Genomic DNA, 14,673 nt, shown 5'->3' with positions numbered 1-14,673 from the left:
CACAGAAGCTGCTCTCTCTATTATATTGATGGTGGCCAAGTTGTTTCTATCATATTCCTGTCTGGGTCTTCTGTCATTCGGTAGGGGGTTATATATGACTACTACTATAATTTTCTGTCCTCCAGTTGCTATGGTGCCTGATATGTAGTCACTGAAACCTTCATAGTTCTGAATTACCATCTCTTTGAGACTCCAACCTTCTCTTAGTAGCAAAGCTACACCACCTCCTCCTCTCCCTTCTCTCTCTTTCCTCACTACATAGTAGCCCTGTGAAAACACTGCGTTTGTTATAGCTTTCGTTAGCTTTGTTTCTGTGAGTGCTATTATGTCTGTGTTTTCTTCTAGTGCCCATTCTCCGAGTTCACTTGTTTTATTTGTAATCCCATCTATGTTAGTGTACATTGCCTTGAAGCTCAGTTTCTTCTGTTCATTTTCTTGTCCCCTTCTTGGCGAGCATTCTGCTGGTGTGGGAAGCTATTCCGTGGGTGAGAAGATCTGTGAGGTGGTTTGCAAGGTCTCACAGGATTTTGGGGTGAGGGGTGGGGGTTTAAGGGAAGGGGGGACAGGTAGGGTGTGTGTTAAGGAGATAGGGGGGACATGGAGGATACGGTGTGAGGGGGGAGGAGGGATAGGAAGGGTATGGGATGAAGGGGGAGGGGAGACAGGGGGGGAAAGGTGGGAGGGGGGACATGACAGGAATGGGGAAGGGGTGACATGATCAGAATGGGGTGGGGGGGGAGGGAGGGTTGGGTGGGGGCAGGTAGGGTGAGGGAAAGGGAGGGTTTCTATGCAGAGGGAGGTGGTGGTGTTGCCCCCCCCCCCCTCTGGTGTTGCTGGGATGCTGGTTTTGGGTTCCCCTCTTGTCTCTGGGACTGTTGTGTTGGGGGCTGAGATTTCCTGGTTTGCTCCTCTCTCCCTGCGCTTCCTCCTTGCCTCTGCTACCCTGGCTCTCTCCTCCTTCGTCCTGTCCCTCTGCAGGAATACTTTTTTGTATCCCTCCACATGCTGCAGACGACTCTTCCTTTCGAGAACATCCTCCTTCGTGGTTTCGTTTGTAAACACCACCTTTACAAGTCTCCAGATGTGTTACTAGGTTTTTCTCACAGTCTTCTCCATCATCTTGCATAGTATACAAGTTAAGGACACTGGCCTGTAGTTCAGTGCCTCATGTCTGTTACCCTTTTTGTATATTGGGACTATATTAGCAGTCTTCCATATTTCTAGGTCTCCCGTTTCCAGTGACCTACTATACACTATGGTGAGTGGCAAGCAAAGTGCTCCTGCACACTCTTTCAATACCCATGGTGAGATTCCATCCGGCCCAACAGCTTTTCTCACGTCCAGCTCCAATAGGTGCTTCTTGACCTCATCTCTTGTAATTTCGAACCTTTCCAAGGTCGCCTGGTTTGCTGCCACCTCTCCTAGCGCCGTGACTTCTCTCTGTTCTATTATAAAGACCTCCTGGAACCTTTTGTTGAGTTCTTCACACACCTCTTTGTCATTCTCAGTGTACCTGTCCTCTCCCATCCTAAGTTTCATCACCTGTTCCTTCACTGTTGTCTTCCTCCTGATGTGACTATGTAGTAGCTTTGGTTCGGTCTTGGCTTTATTAGCTATATCATTTTCATACCTTTTCTCAGCTGCTCTTCTCACACTAACATACTCGTTCCTGGTTCTCTGGTATCTCTCTCTACCTTCTGGTGTTCTGTTATTACGGAAGTTCCTCCATGCCCTTTTGTTCAGCTCCTTTGCGTTCTTCCATTCCATATTCTTATAGTGTGGGTTGGTGGTGTTGTCGTGTTGTTCCTCCTTTACAGACAACCCAACCCACAACTCGGTAGAGTGCTTATACCTCACTAGGAGATCACCCTGGGCGCTTCTGGCTCTTGGAGAGGGGCTCAACGTCACACGTTTAGGGGATGCGGCTCCAATACTTAGCCTCGTTGTCACGTGCACACACCCACTCCAGCCGCTGTGACTCCCCACTCTCTCCTTATGTGATATGATCTCCTCAATCCCCTTTGACTTACTAATTTTCCATCCTACCCTGTCCACAGTGGTGGTTCTTGGTTCTTTCTCTCTCTCTCTCTCTCTCTCTTCCTTTACTATTTCCTGGGAAGCCTCACTAGGACGAGGTCAAACACCAGCAAATTGGAATACATTTACTGGACAAAGCACATACATAATACATACACACATATAATAATAATGAATCCTATACTCTATACTATTACAATCAGGTTGCACTCCAACACCATCAGAACTCTATCATCAGATTATCAAGTGGTATCCTATCTTCTGATTCCCCACCTGATACAATCTACCTCTTCAAGTAAATCAAGTCTTATACTACAATGTTGCACTATCAGCAAGAGAATATATCTATAAGCATGTACAAGGAAATCCAGCATTGAATGCAATAACATATATATATATCAGTATAAATGTTCCTTGATACACAACAATGATCAATCGATCACTCTATCAGTCCTAGAACACATACATCTGTAGGTAATCCAGCCTACGACTGTAACTCTAAACTTCAGTATAAAACACTCCTTGACATAAGAATGCAAACAATCACTCACCTCTCACTGCGTCTTGCACGCTAATGACAACCAAACACTATTAACTCCCTACAAGTAATCCACCAGAACTTCCCCTCCACCTCTGGAAGTTCACTACCCTGATATCTCTAAGTTCTTCCGGGTTTAACTACCAGGATCCTCTGCAGCTCCTCCATGCTGCTACCGTGAAGTTCCCTCGAGCAACTATGGTGCTTCACCACCTCTACAGAAGCACGTGACGCTCCTCTTCACAGCTTCTCCTCACAGCTCGAGGTCCTCTCCTCCACTACCTTGGAGTCTCATCAACTACTCCATCTGTGCTGGGTTCGAAGTTCTCAGCAACATCTTCCCAAAGACAAACCACAGATTGTCTCGTCGAGGGCGCTATCCCTCAGACATAGGCTGGTCAGGGCGCCTCCACGACCCACAATAATGCCTCTGGACGGTTTAATAAATACTCCTCGTCGCCCAGGACTTGAGATCACACGTCCCACAGCTGGTACGTCTGCACACTTCTCTTCTCTTTGAGATATATCACTATGGAGTTCCTTCTGACGGGAGCTCAACGGAGCGCGGCTTTCCCCCTGCGATGTCTGGCCTCAAGTGAGGTCAAAGCCCTCCAGAAGTGAGCCTCACGCCTCCAGCAAAATGTCCACATCTCCTAGCCAGTCATTTATCTGTTTTCTTCTTCACTGCCCATAATCTCAAATTGTTATTTAAATCCAACAAACTATTTTACATCGGTGTTATCACGTCAATATTTCTTAGACATTCTGGTTAGGTCAGGCTTGCTGAATAACTCTCAAGAGGGAGACTCGTTTCTCCTGCAGGCTGAGATCATAACACTCCCCTCCCCTTATTTTTGAGAGTTATTCCAGTGGCAAAGCTCAGGATAATACATCCGCCACCACACTGTCTCGTTCTTCAACCGATATACTCCCTTAGGAGTCTACAATTAGTTCGTTGCACCTTGCAACATCTGGCTCACAACTCTCCAGAAACATGATCTTCTCATACACGAACTGACTTCTCTGACACCTCTTGGCTAGGCTGTCCTCCTTGGACGCCTGCACTCCATCGGTCCACTCTACTTATTGTTTCCACCCTCCGTTTCCTCGTCTTCTTCTCTTCACGTCCAGAGTCAGACGTCTACTGTCTGTACCTCCTCTGTCATCTTCACACTTCCATCTACTTCCATTATACTTCCGTCTCCTTTCATCATACTTCACTCCCTCGTCTTCACCGACGATCCTCCCTTTCGTCTCCTCATTTATCCGAGACCTCATCCTGTTTGACTTCCATCGAGTCCTCGGCTTTCTTCTATTCCTCCATGTTTGTATCATCATCCTCTTCCCACACTTCTCACCTCTATACAACTCCCTTTCTTCTCTTTCAACTCTTCTTCGTTCCGTAAAAGTTTCTTCGAGCACTGTACTACACTCAACAGCACTCGACCGTACATGTCGCTTTACCTCACCTAGAGTGTTCGTAAGCATCTCTCCACACATACTGTCTCTTCTCCTTTCATTTTCTCGGCTATTACACTTCTTCACTATCTCTCCTCCACGTTTTCTGTGAAACAAGTCAACTCCTGACACCTCAAACGACTTAACTCCACTATCCATATGCCTCTGTGCTCGTGGACAACTTGACGCTCTACTCCCACCCTCAGTCTGTCCACATCTTTCCTCATTCCTACTCAGCACAGTTGCATTCGCCTTCCGACTCTTAATTTCAGCAGTCTGGGCTCTACTCAGGTCCGCTCTCTTCACATGATTCTTCTTCGGCTGGGCCATCTTCACTTTTGACCTCACCGAGACTTCATTTTCCTGGGCTGGACCTTCATCAAACAGCCATGCTATATCTACATCAATATCTTCTACCAGTTTAATCGACACTGTCTCATCTTCTCCAGCGTCTTCCTTGTCGGCCACCTCTGCCTTCGTCACTACCGAGACATGGTTTCCAATGGATTGGCGGTCTCCTGACTCATCTCCTCGGATGTCAGTCAGGTTCACACTCTCAGGTGTCCTACCCGTGCCGTGGCCTTCTGGGCACTCCTCTGGCACAGTCTCCGCTATGACTCTTGGCAACACCTTTGTCCTGCACAAGTCATTCCCCAGGATCACTTGGACTCCTGGAACAGGTATGTGGGGACACACTCCCAACATCTCCTCTGCCGACACATATTCCGACCTTAGCTGGACAGTATATACGGGCATGTTACTCTCAGACAATAACCCATATACTTTCATCTTACTCCTGCCAGTTAACCGTCGATCATTCCCAATCAGGCTTCTCGTAATCAAGCTCTGATTAGCTCCAGTATCCCTTAAGATACCAACTTCTACCTCAGGTTGGCCTCCTATACTGATCCAACCTTTGCTCATGAACGGCCTATACCTCTCGTTCACTAAGTTCATCTTCTGTGGTTTGTCTTGGAACACAATAGTATATTTACTTCGGGGGTTACACATGGCCAGGGTCACAACTCTCTTGCCCGGCCGACAATCTCGCCTCACGTGACCCAATCCGTTACAACTGTAACACCTCACCTGGGAAAAGTCTCTTCTATATGTACCAAAGCGGCTCTGACTTTGTCCACTCACATGAGAGTTCCTCGAGCCAGGCACACTACTCGTACTCTGTGGAGCTTTACTGGACTCTCGATCTCCCGGATAACGATTAGTTTCTCGTTTAGCTCCTTCATCTTCACTTTCAGACGAAGTGCGCGTCCTACTCTTCTGAGTTTTAGGGTACTTCCTTTTATCTGCCCATTTATCAAAATTCTTCTCCCCCCAGACTCCTCTGGGTCTTTCATAATTTCTTCCTCCCCAGACTCCACTGGGTCTGCAATTGCTGCGTCTCACCTCGCTTCTCACTCTGTTCTCCCTCAAGCTCTTGTATGCTTCGGTAATCATATCCGCCCTATCTGCGGCATCTTTCACCTCCTTTAATCCCTGCTTCTTGGATCTTGAACTTTGTTTCGGGATGCATCATCTCCAAGAACTTCTCCATGACCATCAGTTGCTTCAGGTCAGCGTAAGATCCGACCCTGGCAGCTTCAATCCACTTCTGGAATCGTCTTTCCAGATCCCTTGCTGTCTCAGCAAACGTACATGCTCCAACTTTGATCATCTCTCTGAAGCGCTTCATATAAGCTTCTGGGGTTAACTGAAACGAGCGCAATATGCTGCTCTTTACTGTGGCATAATCCTGGCACTCTTCCAGTGACAATTGGGTATATGCCTCCCTGGCTGCACCGGTCAATCTTAACTGGACCAGCTGGCCCATTCCTCTTGTGGCCACTCCTTGATGTTGGCTACTTTTTCAAAATGCTCGAAGAAGCTCTCTGCCTCTTCGGGAACAACAAGGGAATGTACCTTCTCCCTAACCCTAACATCTGGTGAGTGTGATACCTGGGTGGTGCTCTCTGGCAACCCATGTTCAATCCTTTGCTCAGCCAAGTTTCTATTCGCTTCTATCTGCATTTGTTTTTGTTCTCTCTTTTTCTTTGTTCACCTCTAGCCTTGCTTTCTCTTTTTCTTTCTCCTGTTCCAACTCCAGTTTCCTTATTCTGGTTTTCTCTTTTCTTTCTCCACCTCTAGTCTTGCTTTCTCTTTTTCTACCTCCAGTCTGGTTTTCTCTTTTTCCCTCTCGGCTTCATTTTCATCTGGAGTTCCAATTTCATCTTTTCCAGCTGGAACTGTCTCTCCTTGTCCTCACGCTGCATCTGGAGCTCTAACTGGAATCTCTCCAAGCTCCTATTTCGGCTACTCCTGCTACTGCGACTACTCTTGCTGCCTCCTACTCGATCCCTGGGATCTCACTTCATTCTGCCCATCATCCTCCTTTCCACTTTCAGCTCCTTTTGGGCTCCTTGCTCTGCCGCTTCACTTCTGGCTCTCAACTGCCTCAGGATCTCATCCTTCATCCCAGCTACTTTAGATGCTTTCAACCTAATGCCACATTTTTCTGCTATTTGTTTCAATTGATCCCTCGTGCAACCTTCCAAGTCCTCAGGCTTGCCTGACTCCACAAACGCTTGCACCTTATCCATCTTTGTCCTGTGAGTCTTCCCAAGAGAGAGAGAATATACACCTGCGGTCACACAGTTTATCTATTTCAGCAAGGGTGTACAAATCCACTCTTGGACAGGGTGTGGGTGTGTCAGTTCACTCTCCCGGACACAGGCCCCCAATTTCTTATAGTGTGGGTTGGTGGTGTTGTCGTGTTGTTCCTCCTTTACAGACAACCCAACCCACAACTCGGTAGAGTGCTTATACCTCACTAGGAGATCACCCTGGGCGCTTCTGGCTCTTGGAGAGGGGCTCAACGTCACACGTTTAGGGGATGCGGCTCCAATACTTAGCCTCGTTGTCACGTGCACACACCCACTCCAGCCGCTGTGACTCCCCACTCTCTCCTTATGTGATATGATCTCCTCAATCCCCTTTGACTTACTAATTTTCCATCCTACCCTGTCCACAGTGGTGGTTCTTGGTTCTCTCTCTCTCTCTCTCTCTTCCTTTACTATTTCCTGGGAAGCCTCACTAGAACGAGGTCAAACACCAGCAAATTGGAATACATTTACTAGACAAAGCACATACACAATACATACACACATATAATAATAATGAATCCTATACTCTATACTATTACAATCAGGTTTGCACTCCAACACCATCAGAACTCTATCATCAGATTATCAAGTGGTATCCTATCTTCTGATTCCCCACCTGATACAATCTACCTCTTCAAGTAAATCAAGTCTTATACTACAATGTTGCACTATCAGCAAGAGAATATATCTATAAACATGTACAAGGAAATCCAGCATTGAATGCAATAACATATATATATATCAGTATAAATGTTCCTTGATACACAACAATGATCAATCGATCACTCTATCAGTCCTAGAACACATACATCTGTAGGTAATCCAGCCTACGACTGTAACTCTAAACTTCAGTATAAAACACTCCTTGACATAAGAATGCAAACAATCACTCACCTCTTACTGCGTCTTGCACGCTAATGGCAACCAAACACTATCAACTCCCTACAAGTAATCCACCAGAACTTCCCCTCCACCTCTGGAAGTTCACTACCCTGATATCTTTAAGTTCTTCTGGGCTTAACTACCAGGATCATCTGCAGCTCCTCCATGCTGCTACCGTGAAGTTCCCTCGAGCAACTATGGTGCTTCACCACCTCTACAGAAGCACGTGATGCTCCTCTTCACTGCTTCTCCTCACAGCTCGAGGTCCTCTCCTCCACTACCTTGGAGTCTCATCAACTACTCCATCTGTGATGGCTTCGAAGTTCTCAGCAACATCTTCCCCAAAGACAAACCACAGATTGTCTCGTCGAGGGCGCTATCCCTCAGACATAGGCTGGTCAGGGCGCCTCCACGACCCACAATAATGCCTCTGGACGGTTTAATAAACACTCCTCGTCGCCCAGGACTTGAGATCACACGTCCACAGCTGGTACGTCTGCACACTTCTCTTCTCTTCGAGATATATCACTAGGGGTTCCTTCTGACGGGAGCTCAACGGAGCGCGGCTTTCCCCCTGCGATGTCTGGCCTCAAGTGAGGTCAAAGCCCTCCAGAAGTGAGCCTCACACCTCCAGCAAAATGTCCACATCTCCTAGCCAGTCATTTATCTGTTTTCTTCTTCACTGCCCATAATCTCAAATTGTTATTTACATCCAACAAACTATTTTACATCTGTGTTACATCTGGGGAGCCGGTCGGCCGAGCGGACAGCACGCTGGGCTTGTGATCCTGTGGTCCTGGGTTCGATCCCAGGCGCCGGCGAGAAACACTGGGCAGAATTTCTTTCACCCTATGCCCCTGTTACCTAGCAGTAAAATAGATACCTGGGTGTTAGTCAGCTGTCACGGGCTGCTTCCTGGGGGTGGAGGCCTGGTCGAGGACCGGGCCGCGGGGACACTAAAAAGCCCCGAAATCGTCTCAAGATAACCTCAAGATAACCTCACCTCAATATTTCTTAGACGATGAGTCACAATAACGTGGCTGAAGTATGTTGACCAGACCACACACTAGAAGTTGAAGGGACGACGACGTTTCTGTCCATCCTGGACCATTCTCAAGTCTCAATCGACTTGAGAATGGTCCAGGACGGACCGAAACGTCGTCGTCCCTTCAACTTCTAGTGTGTGGTCTGGTCAACATTTCTTAGACCTTCTGGTTAGGTCAGGCTTGCTGAATAACTCTCAAGGGGGAGACTCGTTTCTCCTACAGGCTGAGATCATAACAATATTAAACCGCGGATTCTTCTTTTGCTTCTCTGTTTTTTCCTGTCCGGCTGGGACAAACATGATTACAGCCTCCTGACACATTTGGGTGACATAGTCCATCATGTCTTGTACGGATTTGGTTCTGAGTTATGTGTCCCAATGTATATCCCTTAGGAATTTATTCATCTCCTCATAGTTTCCCTTTCGGTATACCAGCCCTTTGTTTCCCGTTTCATTTTTGGGGTGATAATTCCTAGCTCAACTAGGAACTCAAAGTTCAATACACTATGATCACTCATTCCCAGGGGGGCTTCCAACTTAACTTCCCTATATCCAACTCATTTAGGGTAAATATCAGATCAAGCAAGGCTGGTTCATCCTCTCCTCTCATTCTTGTCGGTCCCTTGATGTGTTGATTTTGAAAATTCTTGTTGCCACATCCAGCAGCTTAGCTCTCTATGTATATGGTCCTCCATGTGGGTCTCTGTTCCCCCAATCTATCTTCCCATGGTTGAAGTCTCCCATGATTAGTAGTCTGGATCCGGTCCTGTTAGCCACAGAAGCTGCTCTCTCCATTATGTTGATGGTGGCCAAATTGTTTTAAATCATATTCCTGTCTGGTTCATATGTCGTTCGGTGGGGGGTTATATATGACTACTACAAATATTTTCTGTCCTCCAGTTGCTATGGTGCCTGATATGTAGTCACTGAAACCTTCACAGTTCTGAATTACCATCTCTTCAAAACTCCAACCTTTTCTTATCAGCAAAGCTACACCACCTCCTCCTCTCCCTTCTCTCTCTTTCCTCACTGCATAGTAGCCCTGTGGAAACACTGCGTTTGTTATGGTTTTCGTTAGCTTTGTTTCTGTGAGTGTAATCATGTCTGGGTTTTCTTCTAGTGCCCATTCTCCGAGTTCACTTGTTTTATTTGTAATCCCATCTATGTTAGTGTACATTGCCTTGAAGCTCACTTTCTTGTTTACATTTTCTTGTCCCTTTCTTGGCGAGCATTCTGCTGGTGTGGGAAGCTGTTCCGTGGGTGAGAAGATCTGTGGGGTGGTTTGCAGGGTCTCAGAGGAATTTGGGCTGGGAGTGGGGGTGCAATGGAAGGGGGGACAGGAAGGGTGTGGGTTAAGGAGATAGGGGGACATAGAGGATACTGGGTGAGGGGGGGAGGAGAGATAGGGAGGGTATGGGATGAAGGAGGAGGGAAGACATGGGGGAAAGGAGAGAGGGGGGGGGGGAAATGGTAGGAATAGGGGAGGGGTGACAGGGTCAGAATGGGATGGGGGGGGGGAAGGGAGTGTTTGGGTGGAGCATTTGAGTGGGGGCAGGTAGGGTGAGGGGGGGAAGGGAGGGTTTCTAAGCAGAGAGGGGTGGTGGTGTTGCCCTCCCCTCTGGTGTTTGCTGGCATGCTGGTTGTGGGTTCCCCTCTTGTCTCTGGGACTGTTGTGTTGGAGGCTGCAATTTCCTGGGTTACTCCTCTCTCTCTTCGCTTCCTCCTTGCCTCTGCTGCCCTGGCTCTCTCCTCCTTCGTCCTGTCCCTCTGCAGGAATACTTTTTTGTATTCCTCCACATACTGCAGATGACTCTTCCTTTCTAAAAGAACCTCTTTGGTGGCCTCGTTTGTAAACACCACCTTTACCAGTCGGTTTCTGTCCTGTTGTACCAGCCCAACCTAAAATCCTTCTCAATGTTTTGTTCAGCCCCTTCTATCTGTAACCCCTTCAGTAGCCCCTGTACTGCCTCTCTATCCTTGCTGTTCCAATTCCTGCCTATTGAATCCTTCCTGTTCTTTGATGCCTACAATTACCACTGATCTTTTTCTCTCCATTAGCTGGCTGGTGCACTTTGCTGCTTCCTGTGAGGTAGCTGCTTGCATGGCTACCTCCCCCACTGTGTCCATTGCTTCTGAGCTCTTTCTCATTCTTTCCACAAACGTTTCAGGTACAGAGGCATTTCCTTCCGATGCTCCGATCCCACCTTCCCTTTGGATGATAATCTGATGTGCGGTCTCTATATTTTACTCTGTGAGGGATTTGATCTCCTCCTTTGCTGATGTCAGCTAACTTTAGCAGGTTGTTAATTGTAATTCTCATTTCATGTATCTCCCTCCTGAATTCCTCCAGAACTTGGGTTAACAGTTCCTTTACAGTTAACAGTTGGTCACTTTGACTATTCCCTGTGTCCCTGTTGCATCCTCCTGCCATTTTGTCCCTTGTCAAGAGAGAGAGTAAGATAGAGAGAGAGCAAGAGAGAGAGAGAGCAAGAGAGAGAGAGAGAGAGAGAGAGAGAGAGAGAGAGAGAGAGAGAGAGAGAGAGAGAGAGAGAGAGAGAGGAGGAGAGAGAGAGATGAGAGAGAGAGAGAGGAGGTGTGTGTTGTGTGTGTGTGCATGTGTATCATTTAGTCAGTGGGTAGGGGAGAGTGGGAAGTGGGGGGGGGGAGTGAGATGGGGGTTAAGAGGAGGTGGGTGAGGTGTGTCTTCATATTATGGCAGGGGGATTAGCGGCTTATCCGGGTTCCAAGTGAGCTCACAGTTGCTGTCCCTGTTTACCTGTCTACCACTTATTTATTTATTTATTTATATACAAGAAGGTACATTGGGTTTGAGAGAATACATTAAATAGTACAGTATTTACAATCTTGTTAAAGCCACTAGTACGCGCAGCGTTTCGGCAACTTACGATTGTGTTATTGAATGGAATGCTTAGCTTCTACGATATGACATTTTATAAACCTTGCACACTGTTGGAGACTTATGAGAGACACTTTTACCAGCCAGCCCCCCCCCCCCCCCCCCCGCATGCACTCTAGGTGAATACACCGCGTTTCCGTCGGTAATCCTGTGAGGTCTTCAGGTCTCCACGTGGGTCCCAGCTGATGCGACTGATGATGCCTCAAGAAGTCGATCTTCACTAGCAATCTTCTCTATATTCACTAAGATAATTCACCACGAGATGTGATCAATGTGTTGCATTGCAATACCACTGTTCAATTTATACTGTCCCGATTCTCACTGCATAGTATACCTGCTCACTTGACCCTATTATTCCCTTGGTATAACCGCTGGCCCTACATGTCTGCTCACTATCAAGGCTGACCGAAGACTGTGTGTGTGTGTAGGTGCACGTGTGTGTGTGTGTGTGTGTGTGTACTCACCTAGTTGTACTCACCTAGTTGGTGCTTGCTGGGGTTGAGCTCTGGCTCTTAGGTCCCACCTCTCAACCGTCAATCAACAGGTGTACAGGTTTCCTGAGCCTATCGGGCTCTATCATATCTACACTTGAAAACTGTGTATGGAGTCAGCCTCCACCACATTGCTTCCTAATGCATTCCATTTGTCAACCACTCTGTGACACTAAAAAAGTTCTTTCTAATATATCTGTGGCTCATTTGGGCACTCAGTTTCCACCTGTGTCCCCTAGTGCGTGTGCCCCTTGTGTTAAATAGCCTGCCTTTATCAACCCTGTCGATTCTCTTGAGAATCTTGAATGTGGTGATCATGTCCCCCCTAACTCTTCTGTCTTCCAACGAAGTGAGGTTCAATTCCATAGTCTCTCCTCGTAGCTCATACCTCTCAGCTCGGGTACTAGTCTGGTGGCAAACCTTTGAACCTTTTCCAGTTTAGTCTTATGCTTGACTAGATATGGACTCCATGCTGGAGCCGCATACTCCAGGATTGGTCTGACATATGTGGTATATAATGTTCTGAAAGATTCCTTACACAAGGTTTCTAAGGCCGTTCTTATGTTAGCCAACCTGGCATATGCTGCTGATGTTATCCTCTTGATATGAGTTTCAGGGGACAGGTCTGGCGTGATATCAACCCCCAGGTCTTTCTCTCTCTCTGACTCCTGAAGTATTTCATCTCCCAAGTGATACCTTGTATCTGGTCTCCTGCTTCCTACCCTTATCTTCATTACATTACATTTGCTTAGGTTAAACTCTAACATCTATTTGTTCGACCATTCCTGCAGTTGGTCCAGGTCTACTTGAAGCCTCAAGCTGTCCTCCTCTGTCTTAATCCTTCTCATAATTTTGGCGTCGTCAGCAAACATTGAGAGGAATGAGTCTATACCCTCTGGGAGATCATTTACGTATATCAGAAACAGGATAGTCAAGCACAGAGCCCTGTGGGACTCCACTGGTGACCTTCACGCAATTCTGAGGTCTCACCCCTCACTATAACTCTCTGCTTCCTATTGCTTAGGTACTCCCTTATCCACTGGAGCGCCCTACCAGTTACTCCTGCCTGTTTCTCCAGCTTATGCATCAACCTTTTATGGGGTACTGTGGTCACAGGCTTTCCGACAGTCCAAAAAAATGCAGTCCGCCCATCCTTCTCTTTCTTGCTTATCTTTGTCACCTGATCATAGAAATTCTATCAAGCCTGTAAGGCAAGATTTACCCTCCCTGAACCCATGTTTGATGGTTGTCACGAAGTCTCTTCTCTCCAGATGTGTTTCTAGGTTTCTCTCACAATCTTCTCCATCACCTTGCATGGTATATACAGTTAAGAACACTGGCTGTAGTTCAGTGCCTCTTGTCTGTCACCCTTTTTAAATATTGGCACTACATTAGCAGTCTTCCATACTTATGGTAGTCTCCTGTTTTCCAGTGACCTACTATACACTATGAGAGTGGCAGCACAGTGCTCCTGCACACTCTTTCATACCCATGGTGGGGATTCCATCCGGCCCAACAGCTTTTCTCACATCCAGCTTCAATAGATGCTTCTTGACCTCATCTCTTGCAATTTCAAACCTTTCCAAGGTCACCTGGTTTGCTGCCACCTCTCCTAGCGCCGTGACTCTCCCTGTTCTATTGTAAAGACCTCCTGAACCTTGTGCTGAGTTCTTCACACAACTCTTTGTCATTCTCTGTGTACCTGTCCTCGCCTACCCTAAGTTTCATCACCTGTTCCTTCACTGTTGTCTTCCTCCTGATGTGACTGTGTAGTAGCTTTGGTTCGGTCTTGGCTTTATTAGCTATATCCTTTTCATACCTTTTCTCAGCTGCTCTTCTCACACTAACATACTCGTTCCTGGTTCTCTGGTATCTCTCTCTACCTTCTGGTGTTCTGTTATTACGGAAGTTCCTCCATGCCCTTTTGTTCAGCTCCTTTGCTTTCATACATTCCCTATTAAACCTCGGATTCTTCCTTTGCTTCTCTGTTTTTTCCTCTTGGGGTGGGACAAACCTGCTTACAGCCTCCTGACATTTTTGGGTGACATAGTCTATCATGTCTTGTACGGACTTGGTTCCGAGTTCTGTGTCCCAATGTATATCCCATACTAATTTATTCATCTCCTCATAGTTTCCCTTTCGGTACGCCAGCCCTTTGTTTCCCAGTTCTTTTTTGGGGGTGATAATTCCCAGCTCAACCAGGTACTCAAAGCTCAATACACTATGATCACTCATTCCCAAGGGGGCTTCCAACTTAACTTCCCTTATATCCGACTCATTATCCGATATCTGTGTGTGTGTGTGTGTGTGTGTGTGTGTGTGTGTGTGTGTGTGTGTGTGTTTGTGTTATGTTTAATTCCCTTGGTGTTTGAGATTTAAAGTGTGTTTGTGAGGAAAGTACTATTAAGTAAGAGTATTATATTCACTGAAGGAGAGTATGGGGAGGCCCGGCCAGTGAAATGTGAGCCGTGTTGAGATCAGAAATGGTTTGCTGTATGACCCCAGCGAGAGGTGTAGTGAGCCAGTGTCTCCCTCGCTTCCCTGTGTTACCGCATGTTACCCTGCTGCTCGTCCTGCACACCCATCTCGCTGCGTCACTCTCTCTTCCCTTGTCTCTCTGTCTCTTACTCTGCTTCTCTGTCTCTGCA

Source organism: Procambarus clarkii, chromosome 17 (genome assembly GCF_040958095.1).
Source record: "Procambarus clarkii isolate CNS0578487 chromosome 17, FALCON_Pclarkii_2.0, whole genome shotgun sequence".
Taxonomy (NCBI): Eukaryota; Metazoa; Arthropoda; class Malacostraca; order Decapoda; family Cambaridae; genus Procambarus; species Procambarus clarkii.
Note: the sequence above shows the minus strand (reverse complement) of the source record.